Source organism: Dermacentor andersoni, chromosome 1 (assembly GCF_023375885.2).
Source record: "Dermacentor andersoni chromosome 1, qqDerAnde1_hic_scaffold, whole genome shotgun sequence".
Classification (NCBI taxonomy): domain Eukaryota; kingdom Metazoa; phylum Arthropoda; class Arachnida; order Ixodida; family Ixodidae; genus Dermacentor; species Dermacentor andersoni.
The window spans coordinates 400,671,401-400,690,461 of record NC_092814.1 but is presented as its reverse complement, the minus strand read 5'-3'; the positions used below and the strand labels follow the sequence as shown (position 1 = coordinate 400,690,461).

General features: G+C 47.1%; 1 protein-coding gene across 5 annotated transcripts in view; it reads left to right on the top strand.

The window, feature by feature from the left end:
- LOC129381795 (uncharacterized) overlaps positions 1–19,061 on the top strand; it is a 162,613-nt gene that overhangs the window by 25,338 nt on the left and 118,214 nt on the right. The window contains exon 2 of one of the 5 annotated variants that reach the window (XR_008609927.2): positions 3,086–3,244. The exons of the other annotated variants lie outside the window; for them this stretch is intronic. The gene's annotated coding sequence lies outside the window, so the exon portion shown is untranslated. The remainder of the gene's footprint in view (positions 1–3,085; positions 3,245–19,061) is intronic. 5 annotated transcript variants of the gene reach the window in all.

Here is a 19,061-nt window from a genome sequence, read left to right as displayed (position 1 = left end):
CGAACGAACGAACGAACGAACGAACGAACGAACGAACGAACGAACGAACGAACGAACGAACGAACGAACGAACGAACGAACGAACGAACGAACGAACGAACGAACGAACGAACGAACGAACGAACGAACGAACGAACGAACGAACGAACGAACGAACGAACGAACGAACGAACGAACGAACGAACGAACGAACGAACGAACGAACGAACGAACGAACGAACGAACGAACGAACGAACGAACGAACGAACGAACGAACGAACGAACGAACGAACGAACGAACGAACGAACGAACGAACGAACGAACGAACGAACGAACGAACGAACGAACGAACGAACGAACGAACGAACGAACGAACGAACGAACGAACGAACGAACGAACGAACGAACGAACGAACGAACGAACGAACGAACGAACGAACGAACGAACGAACGAACGAACGAACGAACGAACGAACGAACGAACGAACGAACGAACGAACGAACGAACGAACGAACGAACGAACGAACGAACGAACGAACGAACGAACGAACGAACGAACGAACGAACGAACGAACGAACGAACGAACGAACGAACGAACGAACGAACGAACGAACGAACGAACGAACGAACGAACGAACGAACGAACGAACGAACGAACGAACGAACGAACGAACGAACGAACGAACGAACGAACGAACGAACGAACGAACGAACGAACGAACGAACGAACGAACGAACGAACGAACGAACGAACGAACGAACGAACGAACGAACGAACGAACGAACGAACGAACGAACGAACGAACGAACGAACGAACGAACGAACGAACGAACGAACGAACGAACGAACGAACGAACGAACGAACGAACGAACGAACGAACGAACGAACGAACGAACGAACGAACGAACGAACGAACGAACGAACGAACGAACGAACGAACGAACGAACGAACGAACGAACGAACGAACGAACGAACGAACGAACGAACGAACGAACGAACGAACGAACGAACGAACGAACGAACGAACGAACGAACGAACGAACGAACGAACGAACGAACGAACGAACGAACGAACGAACGAACGAACGAACGAACGAACGAACGAACGAACGAACGAACGAACGAACGAACGAACGAACGAACGAACGAACGAACGAACGAACGAACGAACGAACGAACGAACGAACGAACGAACGAACGAACGAACGAACGAACGAACGAACGAACGAACGAACGAACGAACGAACGAACGAACGAACGAACGAACGAACGAACGAACGAACGAACGAACGAACGAACGAACGAACGAACGAACGAACGAACGAACGAACGAACGAACGAACGAACGAACGAACGAACGAACGAACGAACGAACGAACGAACGAACGAACGAACGAACGAACGAACGAACGAACGAACGAACGAACGAACGAACGAACGAACGAACGAACGAACGAACGAACGAACGAACGAACGAACGAACGAACGAACGAACGAACGAACGAACGAACGAACGAACGAACGAACGAACGAACGAACGAACGAACGAACGAACGAACGAACGAACGAACGAACGAACGAACGAACGAACGAACGAACGAACGAACGAACGAACGAACGAACGAACGAACGAACGAACGAACGAACGAACGAACGAACGAACGAACGAACGAACGAACGAACGAACGAACGAACGAACGAACGAACGAACGAACGAACGAACGAACGAACGAACGAACGAACGAACGAACGAACGAACGAACGAACGAACGAACGAACGAACGAACGAACGAACGAACGAACGAACGAACGAACGAACGAACGAACGAACGAACGAACGAACGAACGAACGAACGAACGAACGAACGAACGAACGAACGAACGAACGAACGAACGAACGAACGAACGAACGAACGAACGAACGAACGAACGAACGAACGAACGAACGAACGAACGAACGAACGAACGAACGAACGAACGAACGAACGAACGAACGAACGAACGAACGAACGAACGAACGAACGAACGAACGAACGAACGAACGAACGAACGAACGAACGAACGAACGAACGAACGAACGAACGAACGAACGAACGAACGAACGAACGAACGAACGAACGAACGAACGAACGAACGAACGAACGAACGAACGAACGAACGAACGAACGAACGAACGAACGAACGAACGAACGAACGAACGAACGAACGAACGAACGAACGAACGAACGAACGAACGAACGAACGAACGAACGAACGAACGAACGAACGAACGAACGAACGAACGAACGAACGAACGAACGAACGAACGAACGAACGAACGAACGAACGAACGAACGAACGAACGAACGAACGAACGAACGAACGAACGAACGAACGAACGAACGAACGAACGAACGAACGAACGAACGAACGAACGAACGAACGAACGAACGAACGAACGAACGAACGAACGAACGAACGAACGAACGAACGAACGAACGAACGAACGAACGAACGAACGAACGAACGAACGAACGAACGAACGAACGAACGAACGAACGAACGAACGAACGAACGAACGAACGAACGAACGAACGAACGAACGAACGAACGAACGAACGAACGAACCAACCAACCGGCTCGCCATATACAGCTTCGCCGTAAAATTAATACCAAGATGCAGCCTCTAGAAAGGAAAATCTCATAGGGGCAAAGAAAATTATGTTTAACTGGGCTGCAGAGAGATTCCACAGAGATTGAAGCCCGTAAAATGTGGAACGAAACCAGCCCTTTTTAAGGCTGAAGACGCCGAGAATGGAATTTAGATGTTGTCTTTGCGCAGAGTGCGAGCAGCATATTGTATTGTTTACTTAGTCCTCTATTTATTGCTATATTACCTGGAATGTTTCATCAGTGCTGTTTTACAGGTAGTGCGTGCACTTTCTTAGAAAGCAAAATCACACAAGAAACGAAAACTAGAAAAGTTGTATGGAGTGAGAAGCCCATGAAACGCCCGAAGGGTACTCCCCAGTGGCACAGTGCATCTTTATCATTTTCTTTGCCTGGCGTACGATGTATACAAAAAGAATAGCACTAAATGTTTTTCTTTAATGAATGCAGCAAATTCTGTAAAAGCGCTTGCTGGAGTTTTGACCTCCACGGCGACTCAAACAGCCCACCTACACATGAAGCGTCCAGCATGCACACCTTGTGTCTCAAAGAAAAAGCGAGGCCAGGATGACAAAACCACTGCAGCAGCATCTCCAGCCATCGTTGAAGGTGAGTAGGATGGTAGCATGGAAAATTCGGACGAAGACTACCTGTAGCATTACTCAGTCACAGGAAGAACCTGTCGGGGTGCCTGTACAATAGTTTCTTCAACTGGAGAGGGAAGTTCCTTCTGCAGATGAGCCACGGTATTTACTGCTGCGACATCGAGAACATCTTTAGTACTGCTCGACTACGCAGCAATCATTTTACGTCGCAAGGTGCTCTGCTTCCAGACAGAAAAGTGAGAGATCTGCAAGGATCACACTAACCTTAAGGTGAAGAGGACGGATTCCTTAACGTTATCACTGTGTCTAGGTACACAGACAAATATCCACACATCTATTGCATTATGGTGTGCGCAATGTTAAACAAGAACAAAAGCCAGGAAAATTTGGCTAGGACTCTAACCTGCCTCATTATTACAGGCATGTTAGGCATTGCACTGTGTGAGGGGCCTCCACTGGCAGTAGCAATTCAACCGTACGAGTAGCATTTGAAGCGGCACCTGCGAACGTACGCTGCACGCGTTCATGTCCTGAGATTGCGCCATTATTTACGCCTAAACTTTAAGGCCATATCAGCACAAAACCTTAACGCAAGAAGAGATGCCACAGCAAACACCGACCTTGTAAAGCGCGCAAATTACTTTTCGCCTTGACCATAACGAAAAAAAGAAGCTTCAAAGCAAATTGCGCCAGTGGTAGTGCAGTTAAATGACCCATAAAAAAGTCCAAGGAAAGCAGTCACAACAGACAATTTACAGGAAACTGAGTGCGCAACCCAGCTTTTATTTGAACACACTCAACACTTGCACTATAATTATGCGCAATCGACGTGGCGTCATGATCCTGATAACGATGTTTCTACGGCTGCCTTAGAATTTGCCTTAAAGTTCCACCAGAAACGAAAGAATGAACCTGACTACTCGCTTGAGAAACCAGGACAGTGAGCAAAACTCCATGAAATCGTTAAATTCGCACCTTCTTTCAGTTGTCGATAAGTCAAAATATAATATAAGCTCGTCTGTAGTCACTATTCTACTAGTGCAGTAATGTTTACTGCGAAACGACCAGAGATCCCAGACAGGCGGCAGTTGCCTAGAATTTATCAGGTTTTATCTCATTGTGTTAGCGGTGGCCTTACTTATCCTGTTCAGGTGCACCAGCTGATGCAATGATACAACTGCACGCTAACAAGGCACTTGTGCAGTATCGGAGCACCAGTGCATAGGCGTTATCATTAAATGCTTTAATGGAACCATTCATCTTCTCGAGCCCGGTGGTAGCTGCAGCTGCACGATCACCTTCCCCGAAAAACGAAAACCGCACTTGTCTTCGTCTTTCTTTTGGTCCCTTGTCTATGTATGCGCTGTCGTCGTCGTCATCATCATCATCATCATCATCATCAGCCTGGTTACGCCCACTGCAGGGCAAAGGCCTCTCCCATACTTCTCCAACTACCCCGGCCATGTACCAATTGTGGCCATGTCGTCCCTGCAAACTTCTCAGCATCATCCGCCCACCTAACTTTCTGCCGCCCCCTGCTATGCTTTCCTTCCCTTGGAATCCAGTCCGCAACCCTTAAAGACCATCAGTTATCGTCCCTTCTCATTACATGTCCTGCCCATGCCCATTTCTTTTTCTTGATTTCTACTAAGATATCATTAACTCGCGTTTGTTCCCTCATCCAATCTGCTCTTTTCTTATCCCTTAACGTTACATCTATCATTCTTCTTTCCATATCTCGTTGCGTCGTCCTCAATTTTTGTAGAACCCTTTTCGTAAGCCTCCAGGTTTCTGCCCCGTACGTGAGTACTGGTAATACACAGCTGTTATACACTTTTCTCTTGAGGGATAATGGCAATCTGCTGTTCATGATCTGAGAATGCCTGCCAAACGCACCCCAGCCCATTGTTATTCTTCTGATTATTTGAGTCTCGCGATCCGGATCCGCGGTCACTACCTACCCTCAGTCGCTGTATTGCCTTACCACTTCTAGTGCTTCGCTACCTATCGTAAACTGCTGTTCTCTTCCGAGACTGTTAAACATTACTTTAGTTTTCTGAAGGTTAATTTTTAGACCCACCCTTCTGCGCTGCCTTTCCAGATCAGTGAGCATGCATTGCAATTGGTCCCCTGAGTTACTAAGGAAGGCAGTATCATCAGCGAATCGCAAGTTACTAAGGTATTCTCCATTAACTCTTATCCCCAATTCTTCCCAATCCAGGTCTCTGAATACCTCCTGTAAACACGCTGTGAATAGCATTGGAGAGATCGTATCTCCCTGCCTGACTCCTTTCTTTATTGGGATTTTGTTGCTTTCTTTATGGAGGACTACGGTGGCTGTGGAGCCGCTATATCATTCAGTATTTTTACATACGGCTCGTCTACACCTTGATTCCGTAGTGCCTGCATGACTGCAGATGTTTCGACTGAATCAAACGCTTTCTCGTAATCAATGAAGGCTATATATAAGCGTTGGCTATATTCCACACATTTCTCTATCACCTGATTGATAGTGTGAATATGGTCTATTGTTGAGTAGCCTTTACGGAATCCTGCCTGGTCCTTTGCTCGACAGAAGTCTAAGGTGTTCCTGTTCTATTTGCGATTACCTTAGTAAATAGTTTGTAGGCAACTGACAGTAAGCTGATCGGTTGTTCAGAAAGAAGCCAGTCTTAATGTAGTCTTCATTTTTTACGGTGCACAGCATTGATCGTGTAAGACTTCCGACGGGCATGCTTAACAACGTCTCGAAAAGCTGTCGATCAAAGGGTAGGGTAAGAAAAAAGTTAGAAGACTTGATTACCAATCTTAGTGCACTTCGCGTATATACTGTAGGTGAGCGGACCAGCGTACGATTACAGAACAAAATCCAGCAGTAGACGAAGGGCTCGCACGAGCACAGTTTTGTCGGAAATTGATAGACGGTGCCTTTACCGCCCGTCCATGAGGCTCGACACAGCGCCTAATTCCGAACAAGGCGTAGTAGATCCAATAGCTCTAAAGTGGCTGACAAGGAACGCAGTCCTTACAGTCTATCGCCGAGTTTACTTTAAAAAAAGCGCATTCTCGACGACGGCCAACGAGTCCTCGATACTAACACGCCACTGCTGCAAACAGACAGCTGGGCTTGCCACACTGTAGCAACGCCGTACTGGACTACCTAACTCCAACTGCGCGATTACCTGCTGAGAAAACGCTATATTGAAAATCACAAAAACTCTGCGTACGATTAAGACGAAAAAAAATCATTTGTCCGAATATCGCACAGAAGGTTCCCTGTCGTTTCGCGCTGCTATCATGAGCTGCCAGAACTCGTGTACCGCCTGCTGTTTGTGACTGAAGCGTTCACCCACTCCAGTTTTACGAATGTGCGCGGTTGAAGGGGGAACGAGTGCGCGCCTTTTCCTTAGCTTTATTTTTATAGAAGGTTCGATTTAGTTAGGGTAAGTAAAATCCAAGCGAGAACAGGCCGCGTCGTTATTGCAGTCACCGTCGCACGTTTATTTTTTACTGACAAAATTGACTGTCACAAACAATGCATCGTGTTCAAATACATCATAAATCCGAGTAATGATGTCAAGGAGCATGAGTGGTATAAGTTCAGGCGTACAATTCGCGCAGGGAGCTTCATTTAAATTGACACCCTCGCATATGGGCTGCTTCAGCTTTGTGCCCATGACTATAGAACTATTATGATTAGGCCACTAGTAGAAGTTGAAATGTTGAACACACATATAGACACCCTGGTGAAGCTATCTTGGCCGTTATTCAGAAATAAATCCCTGTGGCCAGAGATTTAGATCGACTGGACGGGGCTTGAATGAGGGATAATCCGTGAACAGAGGGTGCGCGACTCGTGAATCGAGAGGTAGACTCGATTCACGAGTCGTGCGGTGAGCACAGAGACAAGAACACTGTTATAACCAAGCACAACTGGCGGGCTACGTTGCCGAGGACTAGAATGGCGCTAGTTGTTTAAAAAGGTGGTTGCTAAGTCAAGAAGTCGAAGTAAATATCATTTGCGAACAATGGATAATATATTGGTGCTGGACTTTATCTTCAGATTGCAACACACCGTTTGTAATGACAGTGTTTGTCTGAAAATTTCTTAAAACAACGTGCACTGGACCATTTAAAGTGCATTCGAGGATGTTCTTTGCTTCATTTGGCGTAGTATCGCCAAACACAATTTGAAGGGACTTTAATTTCCCAGAGACGGAAGGAACCTACAGATGGGCACATTTGGTGGGGTGTTGTTAGTTTGCGATCAAACAACCTGCTCAATAGAAAAACGAGCCCAGTGAGCTCTGTAATATGAATCAGGCTGCGAAATCTGCAATGTTTGCAAGCTGACTTCACGAAAATCGTATAGATTAATGAAGGTCGAAAGCATGGTGATCCGAAACGTGCCCAACATAGGGGGAAGTCGCGCTTCCTACTATCTATCTCGTGTCTCGTAGATAATCAACAGCGCCCCACAACGCTTCATAGCCTGAAATATCTGAATGTAACCACGTTCGGGTTAGTAGCACAATGTTACAATCGATATTATCTAAAGAGCAACAGACTTCGGTGCGCTTCGGAATTAAGTTACGTATGCCAATAAATGATAAGGAAAACTACTTTGCTGCGCTGACGGCACGTAAAGAAGAGTGATTTACGGATGTCCACTGTTTCCAGCTCTGCGCCAGCTGTCTTGCCAATTCCATTAGTGTGTCAGAAGCGGCCTCGTACACGTACACCGACTTATAAATTCGCAGTCTGTCAACATTGAGTTTCAAAGTGGCATTTAAAGGTTTTGTGAATGCCAGAAGGTTTTTCTTAGTGATACCTCTTTGAAAGAAAAATTGATTTAATATAGCCGATCAGGTTTCTTTCAGATTAAAGCTGTATTCTATAACAGGATGTGTATGCATACAAAACGTAGGTGTAAATATGACCGGTCTGTCTATTTGCTCTTAGTGTCTTTAAACGCCCTCAACTACTTTTTATCGAAGTATAGAAAAGCATTTTTAGCGAATATAGACTATTTCAAAAATACTTTCCTCCCAAAAGTAATGCAATGGGTTCAGCAGAAGCGGAGTTAGTGGCAATCAAACACATGCCCCCGCTGAGCTCCCGTTCCTGCTTCACAGCCTTGCACTGCGAAGGCTATCCGGCAGTGGGGCGTGCCCAAAACGCTCCGCCATCTAAATGTTACACTGGCGCACAGTTCAAATTTCATTTTGGATGTTAACGTAGACGCCACGAATTCCGCTTGTGATGCCCACGAAGCGCTCAACGTAAGCCAAACGCGGTTGTCCACAGCAAGCCGCAGTGCGCTTAGCCAGTGGACTCGTGGCGGCACGCCGCGGTGGCCGCGGTACCTACGCCGGCGACCTCAGCTTGATGCCAGCTATCGGCCAATAGAAGCCGTTTAAAGCAATGGCGAAATAGTGCGTCCGATGACGAAATAGTGCACGTAAGGAGAGTGAGGGCCTTCAGTTGAAAAGTGGCCTTTTGAGAGAAATGCGAGTTGGCGATGCGCTTGCGAGCTCCACGCCCCGTGCACGACCGCAAAACTTGGCTGACGTGTTCGCAACAGCAGATGCTCACTTTGTTATTTCACCACGCCAAAGGGGTGGTTCAGGGCCTCTTTAAAAACGAAGGTGGTGCGAGCGTTCAATTATACATTACTGCAGTGCAATTACAATAACTATCGAACACATTTCAATTGCTTCAGATGGTCACCACGTTTCTGATGCGTTATTGGGGATACCGAAGAATAACAAGTTGAAACACCGAAGCCCTTTTTGTTTTCGTCACAACGATGTTCGATTAACTTGATTTTTTCAAAAAAGCTGCGTGCACAAAAGCAAACTTGGTCAGGCCGAACTTCGATTTCCCTGTTTGGGTACATGTGAAGCGCAGCATTGCGTTCTTCAGAAAACCGCTGAACCGATTTGAATAAAATTTGTCGCATTTGAGAGATATAGTTAAATTCTAGCAAATGCTGTTGTACCCAGATGTCTGATTAAAAATTTTGTACATTTTAGAAAACTTGTCTACAATCGGCCAAATTTATATAAAATCGAAGCAAGAAGTTTACAGATCCGCAAGTGTGCACCATAAACAGATATCGCAGTTTTAGTAACCCCAGCTATTACCTCACTAACCGGACACACTGTCCGAATTTACAGCTTGAGATTTTTACAATGCTTACCAAGGCTTTGTAAATGTCCTACTCACAATTTAGTAGCATATCTTAGGGCTGAGGAAAATAAAATTTGTCCGCTTTAGATGCCTTAAAAGATGGCATTCGTAAAATTATAATATCCTCATTTACTAACAAGGTAATTGAGTTTCATTGTACTTGATATTTTCTTTAATTTTGTGATTTCGAACAATATCTGTAAGATAATTCACCGCCTGTATGAATAATCTGCTTCCTGAAGACGCTTGAAATATTAAATTCCTTCCTTGAAGTACAATAAACCTAATCAGACACAGTGCACTGGTTACCAGGCAATAGGGTTTATCCATTTCACGTATTTGAACAAGACCTCACGAGTTAACCTTTCCTTTAAAGCAAGGGTTTCTTTGCCAGCCTGTTTGCAGTTCGGCATAGCTTGTGAGCAGTGAAACTTGCATAGGATGACTTGCACATTGAATACAGCCGTGTATGATTTTTCTGTTTCGTTAAAGCTTCTGGTCGCTTACATCCAAGCATGTACTTTAGATCTGCATAACTTTAAAGAGCAACGATGCAAGTAGATAACCCGGAACAGCGAAAAAGATGAGTGCCTAGTTACTGCGATTGTGTCGAGCCTTGGCAAATTCAGTGCAGTAGGCAGCTTATATGACGTCCGTTCCGCGCCGATATCAGTGTGCGTTACTGTCGTCGATCTGGGTTACAAGGCAAGGGTCCAGAAAAAATCTGTGGAGCAAGTTCAGCGCTGTATGCCTTTGGTTAGGTCCGGTCGATGCCAAGTTGACGGCGTCCCGTCAGCACAGGATGCCTGTAGCACGTGCCTAGAAGCAGGACAATCTGGAACAGCGCACAAAGTGAACACAGCAGTACGTGAACACAGCATTACTAAAGTGGTGTTGATGGAATTGCGTGACAGTTGTTCAGAGGCTAACAAGTGTTCACGCTTGCCCGAAGGCTTCAGTATGTCCGTCTGGGCAACGAACATTTCGTCATACGCGTATTTGCATAAGTGCTTGTGTGAGGCACCTCCAGATTGACGATGCTCCTCTTAGCTAACTTGCAGTGGGCGGATGTTACAGGTAATACTACTTTACTAGGCCTCGGCTTATACTTGAAAAAGAGCTTCACGTAAAACGGAGTAAGTTCTAAGTCCTAAAATCTCAAAGAATGAGAAAATGATTCATACGCGAAAACCAACAGATTTAAGCACTTTTGCAAAACTTTCCGGAACACTCAGTTATTTTTCGTCAATTGCCTTGATGAATGTTCACCCTTGCTATTAATGACTAAAAATCATTAACATAACGAAAGTACCCTTTACACCGCCTTGGCCTGCTCAAATTGCTTCCCTGAGGCTCTACCACATAGCGCAGCACTTGAAATTGGCTACAAGCGCGGAGCTATATAAATGTCTTCTTGTTGCAAATACACATCACGTGTGCACTTTGCTAACGTGTCCGCTCCACCGCACAAAAGTGAAAGCTATGCATTTAGGCACAAAAGTTAGGAAGCTGCCCGCTCAAACCAGCGACATTCTGAAGCGATATTGTTCCAAAAAATTATTTACTTTTTTCTTCAACAAAGTACCGGAGTTCGCGATTGACGCAAAGAAGTATATCGATCTTTTATATCTATTGAAAAGAAACATTTCACCTCAAGTCTGCATGTGTCTCTACGCATTCAACCACTTCTTCCAAATTCTTGCTTTGGCTTGAGTGCCTAACAAGTTCAGCATAATGTTTATGCTAGGTAGCTCGGTACCTATGACGTCCTGCTTCTGAGCACGAGGTTGCGACTGAGACTCCGGGCCGGGAAGGCCGCATTTCGATAGGGGTGGAATGCAAAAAAAGGACCCGCGTACTTAGATTAAGGTGAACGTTAAGAAACCCCAGGTGCAGTAAATATTAATCCGTAGCCCTCTACGAAGGCGTCTCTCACGACCTCAGTGTTACTTTGGGACGTTGAACCGCATCAATCAATAGGTTCAGTGAATATAAGCTAAATGTATTTTTTGCCATGTTCCTTTCTTGGAAATTATAACCTCGTAAGGCACTTTAAGCCAGCGTATTGTACACAAAAGCGAAAAAAAAAATCATTTCCGAGCTGTGTTATTCCTCAATGCGTGTAGCCAAATTTGACCAACGGGCGTTTTATCATTACCGTTGTACGCACTCACGCTTCTTCATGGTAAACATATCTAATTTAAAGGAGAAATGATTATCTACTTCTACTTCTGCCTATCTATCTATCTACTTCTGCCTTTGTGCAAGAGGCTATCAGCGAGCACCGCAAGCGAGCACCGCGGTACATCCACCGTTGTAATTGATCAAGGGCTGTCTGATCACTGCCTTGTCTCAGTTTCTATTCCCCAGGTGCCGCTTTCGCAGACTGCAAACCCGTCCTTTCATTATGTCAAAGACTACACACGTGCCCGTGATGCACGCATTATCGACCACCTGGAAACTTGTCTAACAGATTTTGTTAAAACGGATGTTTGCAGTTTGTGGCACCAATTTAAACGCATATGCTTCTACTGCATTGAAAACTTTATACCATTTAAACGAAAGAAGGTGCATAAATATACACAATGGATGATGAGAAGGATCATTCTACTCAAGCGTAAAGCAAAAAGATTAAAGAAAAAGCATGCGGATCCCCAACATATATCCGACACTCTAAATAAACTTGCCCGCGCGGTGCTTACCTCCAAAGACTACTACTTCAATACGTCACTCCCAAACTTCATAAAAATGATCCAAAGAAGTTTTGGAACTATATCAGCGAAAAAAAGAAACCCATATCACAGGTTCTTGTCGATGGTTCATTGGTATCTGATCAGACCGCCATTGGTCAACACTTCAATGACTATTTCCATAGCGTATTTTCTGCCGATAATGCTTCTCTACCCACCAGAAACATGGACCATGCTAGAAATGTAAAGTTCATTCCTTATCCTGGCGTCCTTGCTATGTTGCTTGACTCTAAGACTAAAACTTCTTGTGGTCCCGACAATATACCGAATATATTTCTTCGTTGCTTTGCCGAGTCTGTTGCTAAATACTTAGTTATTATTTTTCGTGTCTCTCTGCTATCAGCGGAATTGCCAGATGACTGGAAGTCAGCCCGAGTTGTGCCTATATTCAAGAAAGGCGACCGTCTATTAGCACATAATTATCGCCCGATCTCCTTAAGAGGAAGCTTTAGCTCGGTTGCTCCTATCTAAACACATGTAAAAGCAGAATTCGTTTTTCTCGGCAACCACTGCACCAAATGTGACGAGGTTTGTTGCATTTAAAAGACAAACTTAAAATCTAATGAATGATGGTTTTGAATTTTTAAGTTAGGTCGTCAATTTTTTATTAAAAATTGGCAAAAATTGAAAATTTTCAAAAAACGAAACTATCAAGTTTACAACTTTGTAACTCAACCACTAAAAATGATAATACATTTCTGTGAATTGCATCTAGTAGTACATCTAAAGCGGACAAAATTGATATGTTACACATGAATACAAAAAATTTAATCACAGGGAAATACAACTTTTGCAAAACCGTTGTAACCAACGTAACAAATTCACGTAGGATGTGAAATGACATATTGAATTTGTCCGCTTTGAATGATCTAATGGATGCCGTTTACAGAACCGCGATATCAGTTCTTGATGCAGAGCTATGAATTTGTAACCTTCATGCTTCAATTTTTTTCAAACGGTGATGAAATATTTGAAAATCGTTTTAAGAAAATTCAAGCCATAAATCGAAATTCCGCTTCCAACAGTCACTAGAATTTAACTTTCTCTTTCCAATGCAACAAATTTCATCAAAATCGGTACAGGGGTTATCTCATAAAAACGTTTTTGCGTTTTACATGTATTTGAATAGGCCGCGTCGGAGTTGGGCCCGAGCTACAGCTTCCTCTTAACATCTTCGTGTTGTAAACTTATCGAACACATAATAACTCACAAATTACACGAATGTTTAGAAGAAAACTGAGTTTTATAAAATCACCAACATGGATTTCGAAAAGGATTTTCTACCACAACACAATTGGTTACTATAGTTCACACCTTCGCAGCTTGTCTTGATGTAGTATTCCTAGATTGCAGCAAAGCATTCGATGCAGTCCCACACGATAAACTAATTACTAAGCTTCGGATGATTGGCATACCAGAATTAATCATTTCCTGGATGTCGGCCTATCTGTACAACCGCAACCAGTACGTTCAGGTGGGAGAACAAGTCTCTGGCTGCCTTCCGGTAACTTCTGGCGTTCCGCAGGGGAGCGCACTTGGCCCTCTACTTTTTTTTACTATATATTAATGATATTGTCAATGTCGTTAACACCCCAGTTAGGATTCGTCTATTTGCTGATGACTGTGTTTTGTTTAGAGAAGTTACCTGCATTACTGACCAATATGACCTTAACTCTAACTTAGACAATGTTTTGAAATGGTGTGAGAAATGGGAAATGCTTCTTAATGCAACTAACTGTGTCTATCTCCCCATAACGCGCAAAAAAGTCCCCTTAGACTACACTTACAATTTAGCTTCAGCACCTTTACTGAAAGTAACATGCTATAAATATTGTCACGTGGTAGTGACGGTGTAGAAAGCAGCAATACGGTGGAATACAAAACTAGCTTTTATTGGGCGAACCTGTGCCCACAAAAACAAGCTACACTTATAGCACAACGATAGCGGCGAACACGGTCGGCGATCGTCGGTAATCTGATCAGCGGGTCAAGCGCGTCGGTTTTTATACAGCAGTCTTCGAATGTTCCAGACAAATCGTTCGGACCCGCGTGCCTTCCACAAAGTTCTACACCATTCGTGCCACGCGATGAAATCAGATAACACAAGGTTCGGCGACAACAGACAGCCGGGTAGAAGCATCGATAACTTTCCAGAAACTTCGGATACATGCAGGCGCGTCCCGCGCTGTGCGATTACATTTGTTAGGCGGCGAAACCTGGTCGCCCAATAAAGATCAATACACGTGTCAATACCCCCCTCTTAAAAAGCATCGACCCGATGCTGTATACAAATGAAAGTAATAAAGAAAACCACCCGTTAGCAAAGCAAACAAAAATAAGGAAGTTCGTCAGCGTCCGTAAAAGGGTTTCAGACGCACCACGTGGACCACTTCAGATCGTGTGCGGCGTCGCTGTGAATGCGAAAGTCCGTCTGGCACGACCTCATAGTCCAGTGCGCCAATACGTCGAATGACCTTGTAGGGTCCGAAATGGCGGCGCAATAGTTTCTCACTCAGTCCTCGTCGGCGTATCGGTGTCCTAACCCAAACACAGACGCCGGGCTTGTATTCGACGAAGTGTCGTCGGAGATTGTAGTGTCGGCTGTCGGTCCTCTGTTGGTTCTTGATCCGTAGGCGGGCGAGCTGTCGGGCTTCTTCGGCGCGCTAGAGATAGCTAGCGACGTCAACATTCTCTTCGTCAGTGACGTGGGGCAGTATGGCGTCGAGCGTCGTCGTCGGGTTCCTGCCGTAAACCAGCTTAAACGGCGTGATCTGTGTTGTTTCTTGCGCCGCCGTGTTGTAAGCGAAGGTTACATACGGCAGGACCGCATCCCACGTCTTGTGCTCGACGTCGACGTACATTGCTAGCATGTCGGCGAGGGTCTTGTTCAGGCGCTCCGTGAGACCATTCGTCTGCGGATGGTAGGCAGTTGTCCTCCTGTGACTTGTCTGGCTGTACTGCAGAATGGCTTGGGTGAGCTCTGTTGTAAAAGCCGTTCCTCTGTCGGTGATGAGGACTTCTGGGGCACCATGTCGCAGCAGGATGTTCTCGACGAAAAATTTCGCCACTTCGGCTGCGCTGCCTTTTGGTAGAGCTTTAGTTTCAGCAAAGCGGTTGAGATAGTCCGTCGCCACGACGATCCACTTATTCCCGGATGTTGACATCGGAAACGGCCCTAACAAATCCATCCCAATCTGCTGGAATGGTCGGCGAGGAGGTTCGATCGGCTGTAGTAATCCTGCTGGCCTTGTCGGTGGTGTCTTGCGTCTTTGACAGTCTCGGCATGTCTTGACGTAACGGGCGACGTCGGCGGTCAGACGCGGCCAGTAATACCTTTCCTGTATTCTCGAGAGCGTCCGGGAGAATCCGAGTTGCCCAGCGGTTGGATCGTCGTGTAGGCCGTGCAGTATTTCTGGACGCAGCGCTGACGGTACAACAAGAAGGCAGCTGGCGCGGTCTGGTGAGAAGTTCTTCTTCACGAGCAGGTTGTTTTGTAGCGTGAACGAAGACAACCCGCGCTTAAATTCCCTAGGGACAACGTCGGTGTTCCCTTCCAAATACTCAACGAGGCCTTTTAGCTCCGGGTCTGCTCGTCGCTGTTTAGTGAAGTCTTCCGCGCTTATTATCCCAAAGAAGGCGTCGTCATCCTCGTCGTCTTGCGGCGGGGGATCGATGGGGGCGCGCGATAAGCAGTCGGCGTCGGAGTGTTTTCTTCCGGACTTGTATATTACCGTGACATCATATTCTTGCAATATGAGGCTCCACCGCGCCAGCCATCCTGAGGGGTCCTTTAAGTTAGCTAGCCAACACAACGCGTGATGGTCACTGACGACTTTGAATGGCCTCCCATAGAGGTAGGGGCGAAATTTAGCTGTAGCCCAAATGATGGCGAGGCATTCCTTTTCAGTCGTAGAATGATTGCTTTCCGCTTTTGACAGTGACCGGCTAGCATACGATATCAGCCGTTCAAGTGCTTCTTTCCTCTGGACTAGGACGGCACCGAGGCCTAGGCTACTGGCGTCAGTGTGGATTTCGGTATCGGCGTCCTCGTCGAAGTGTGCAAGTACCGGCGGCGACTGCATGCGTCGTTTCAGTTCTTGAAATGCCTTGGCCTGCGGCGTTTCCCACTTGAACTCGACATCACATTTGGTTAGATGTGTTAGCGGCTCCGCGATGCGTGAAAAGTCCTTGACAAATCGCCTATAGTAGGCACACATGCCAAGGAATCTGCGCACTGCCTTGTTGTCGGTTGGCTGCGGAAATTTTGCGATGGCAGCTGTCTTCTGTGGGTCGGGGCGTACTCCTGATTTGCTGATGACGTGGCCTAGGAACAAAAGCTCATCGTAAGCTAAGCGGCACTTTTCCGGCTTCAGAGTGAGCCCTCATGACTTAATGGCCTCTAACACTGTCGCAAGCTGCCTAAGGTAATCGTCGAAATTTCCAGCGAAGACAACGACGTCATCAAAGTAAACAAGGCACGTCTCCCACTTCAGTCCGGCTAGCACCGTGTCCATGACGCGCTGAAACGTCGCAGGCGCCGAGCACAGTCCGAATGGCATGACGTTGAACTCGTGAGAAATGAAGGCAGTCTTTTCGCGATCTCTCTCGTCGACTTCTATTTGGCAGTAGCCAGACTTGAGGTCCATCGACGAGAAGTATTTAGCGTTGCAGAGCCGATCCAATGCGTCGTCTATCCGTGAAAGGGCTACACATCCTTCTTCGTGATCTTGTTCAGTCGACGATAATCGACGCAGAAGCGTAGGGTTCCGTTCTTTTTCTTCACCAGGACTACAGGAGAGGCCCACGGGCTTTTCGACGGCTGGATGATGTCGTCGCGCAGCATTTCGTCAACTTGTTGCCTAATAGCTTTACGTTCTGGGGTCGAAACTCGGAAAGGGTTCTGGCGGAGTGGTCGAGCGCTCTCTTCGGTTATTATGCGATGTTTTGCAACTGGTGTTTGTCGAATCCTCGATGATGCCGAAACGCAGCCTTTGTATCCTCGCAGAAGACTTCTGATCTGTTGCTGCTTACTCATAGGAAGACTTGGATTCATGTCGAACTCTGGTTCGGGGACTCTGCTCATCGGGGTAGATGCGGCTGAATCCGAGAGGACAAAGGCATTGCTGGTTTCCACAATTTTCTCGATATATGCGATTGTCGTGCCCTTGTTGATGTGCTTGAATTCTTGGCTGAAGTTGGTTAGCATAACTTCCACTTGCCCTCCGTGGAGTCGAGCGATCCCTCTTGCGACGCAAATTTCACGGTCGAGCAGTAGATGTTGGTCGCCCTCGATGATGCCTTCTACGTCAGCGGGTGTTTCGGCGCCGACGGAAATAATAGTGCTGGAGCGCGGCGGGATGCTCACTTGATCTTCGAGCACACTCAAGGCGTGGTGACTACGACAGCTCTCCGGCGGTATCGCTTGATCTTGCGACAGCGTTATCGATTTTGACTTCAGGTCGATGACTGCGCCATGTTGATTCAGGAAGTCCATGCCGAGAATCACGTCTCGTGAACACTGTTGGAGGATAACGAAGGTGGCAGGCTAAGTCCGGTCATGAACGGTAATTCTTGCCGTGCAGATCCCAGTCGGCGTAATCAGGTGTCCTCCAGCGGTCCGAATTTGAGGGCCTTCCCATGCAGTCTTAACCTTCTTCAACTGGGCGGCGATGTGTCCACTCATGACGGAGTAATCAGCCCCTGTGTCCACTAAGGCGGTAACTGCGTGGCCGTCGAGAAGCACGTCGAGGTCGGTGGTTCTTTGTCTTGCGTTACAGTTAGGTCGTGGCGTCGGATCACGGCTGTGTCGCGTTGACCTGTGGCTGGTATGGGACGTCGTCAGGTCGTCTTTCGTCGTCGTATTCTTTGCTTTCACACTTCGTCGGGACGGCGGCGTGTCGGCATGTCGTCGAGGTAGTTTCTTCGGCGTCGTCGTCAGCGGCGGAGGATCTTCGTCAGTTCGACGAACAGCAACCGCACCTCCATCGGTTGCTGCTTTTAGTTTTCCGGATATGGGCTCGCTGACCGGCCCCGGGCTGGGCCAGTGTATGGTCGGTGCTGCGGCGACAGGTAGTGGCCTGGTGATGGCGAACGCGACGGTCGTCGAGAGCTCCACTGAGTAGCGGCGAGGTAGTCGGCGATATCACGGGGGCGTTCACCTTGCTGCGGGCGCGGAGCGTTCACGGCGAAACCTCGCAGTCCCATCTCCCGGTATGGACATCGTCGGTAGACGTGACCCGCTTCTCCGCAGTGGTAGCAGAGCGGGCGGTGGTCAGGAGCGCGCCAAAAGTCCGTCTTCCTCGCGTAGATGCGCCGGACGACGGGTGGTCGTGCTGGCGGCGGCGGCGGCGGAGGACGGAACTGCGGCGTGACAGGGCCCTGGCGCGGTCGCGGAGGGGGACCTTGACGGCGCGCGACGGCGGCGTAGGTCATCGCTTGCGGCTCAAGCTGCGACGATTCAGGGGCTACTCCAAGTTGTTTTTTGAGCTCTTCACGCACGCCGTCGGCAATCGAAGCCACTTGAGGCTGTGATGATGGGAAGAGCTTTTGTAGCTCCTCCCGTACGACAGCTCGGATAGTCTCGCGTAGGTCGTCGGTGGCCAGTGACTGAACTCCGGCGTAGTTTGTCGAGTTTGTGCGGCGGTCGAATTGCCGGTTTCGCATCTCGAGTGTCTTCTTGATGCTGGTGGCCTCGCGAAGAAACTCGTCGACGGTCTTCGGCGGGCTTCGTACCATTTCGGCAAAAAGTTCCTTCTTCACACCACGCATGAGCAGGCGGACTTTCTTCTCCTCGGGCATTTCAGGGTCGGCGTGGCGGAAGAGACGGCTCATTTCCTCCGTGAAGATTGCAGTTGTCTCATTAGGTAGCTGCACCCGTGT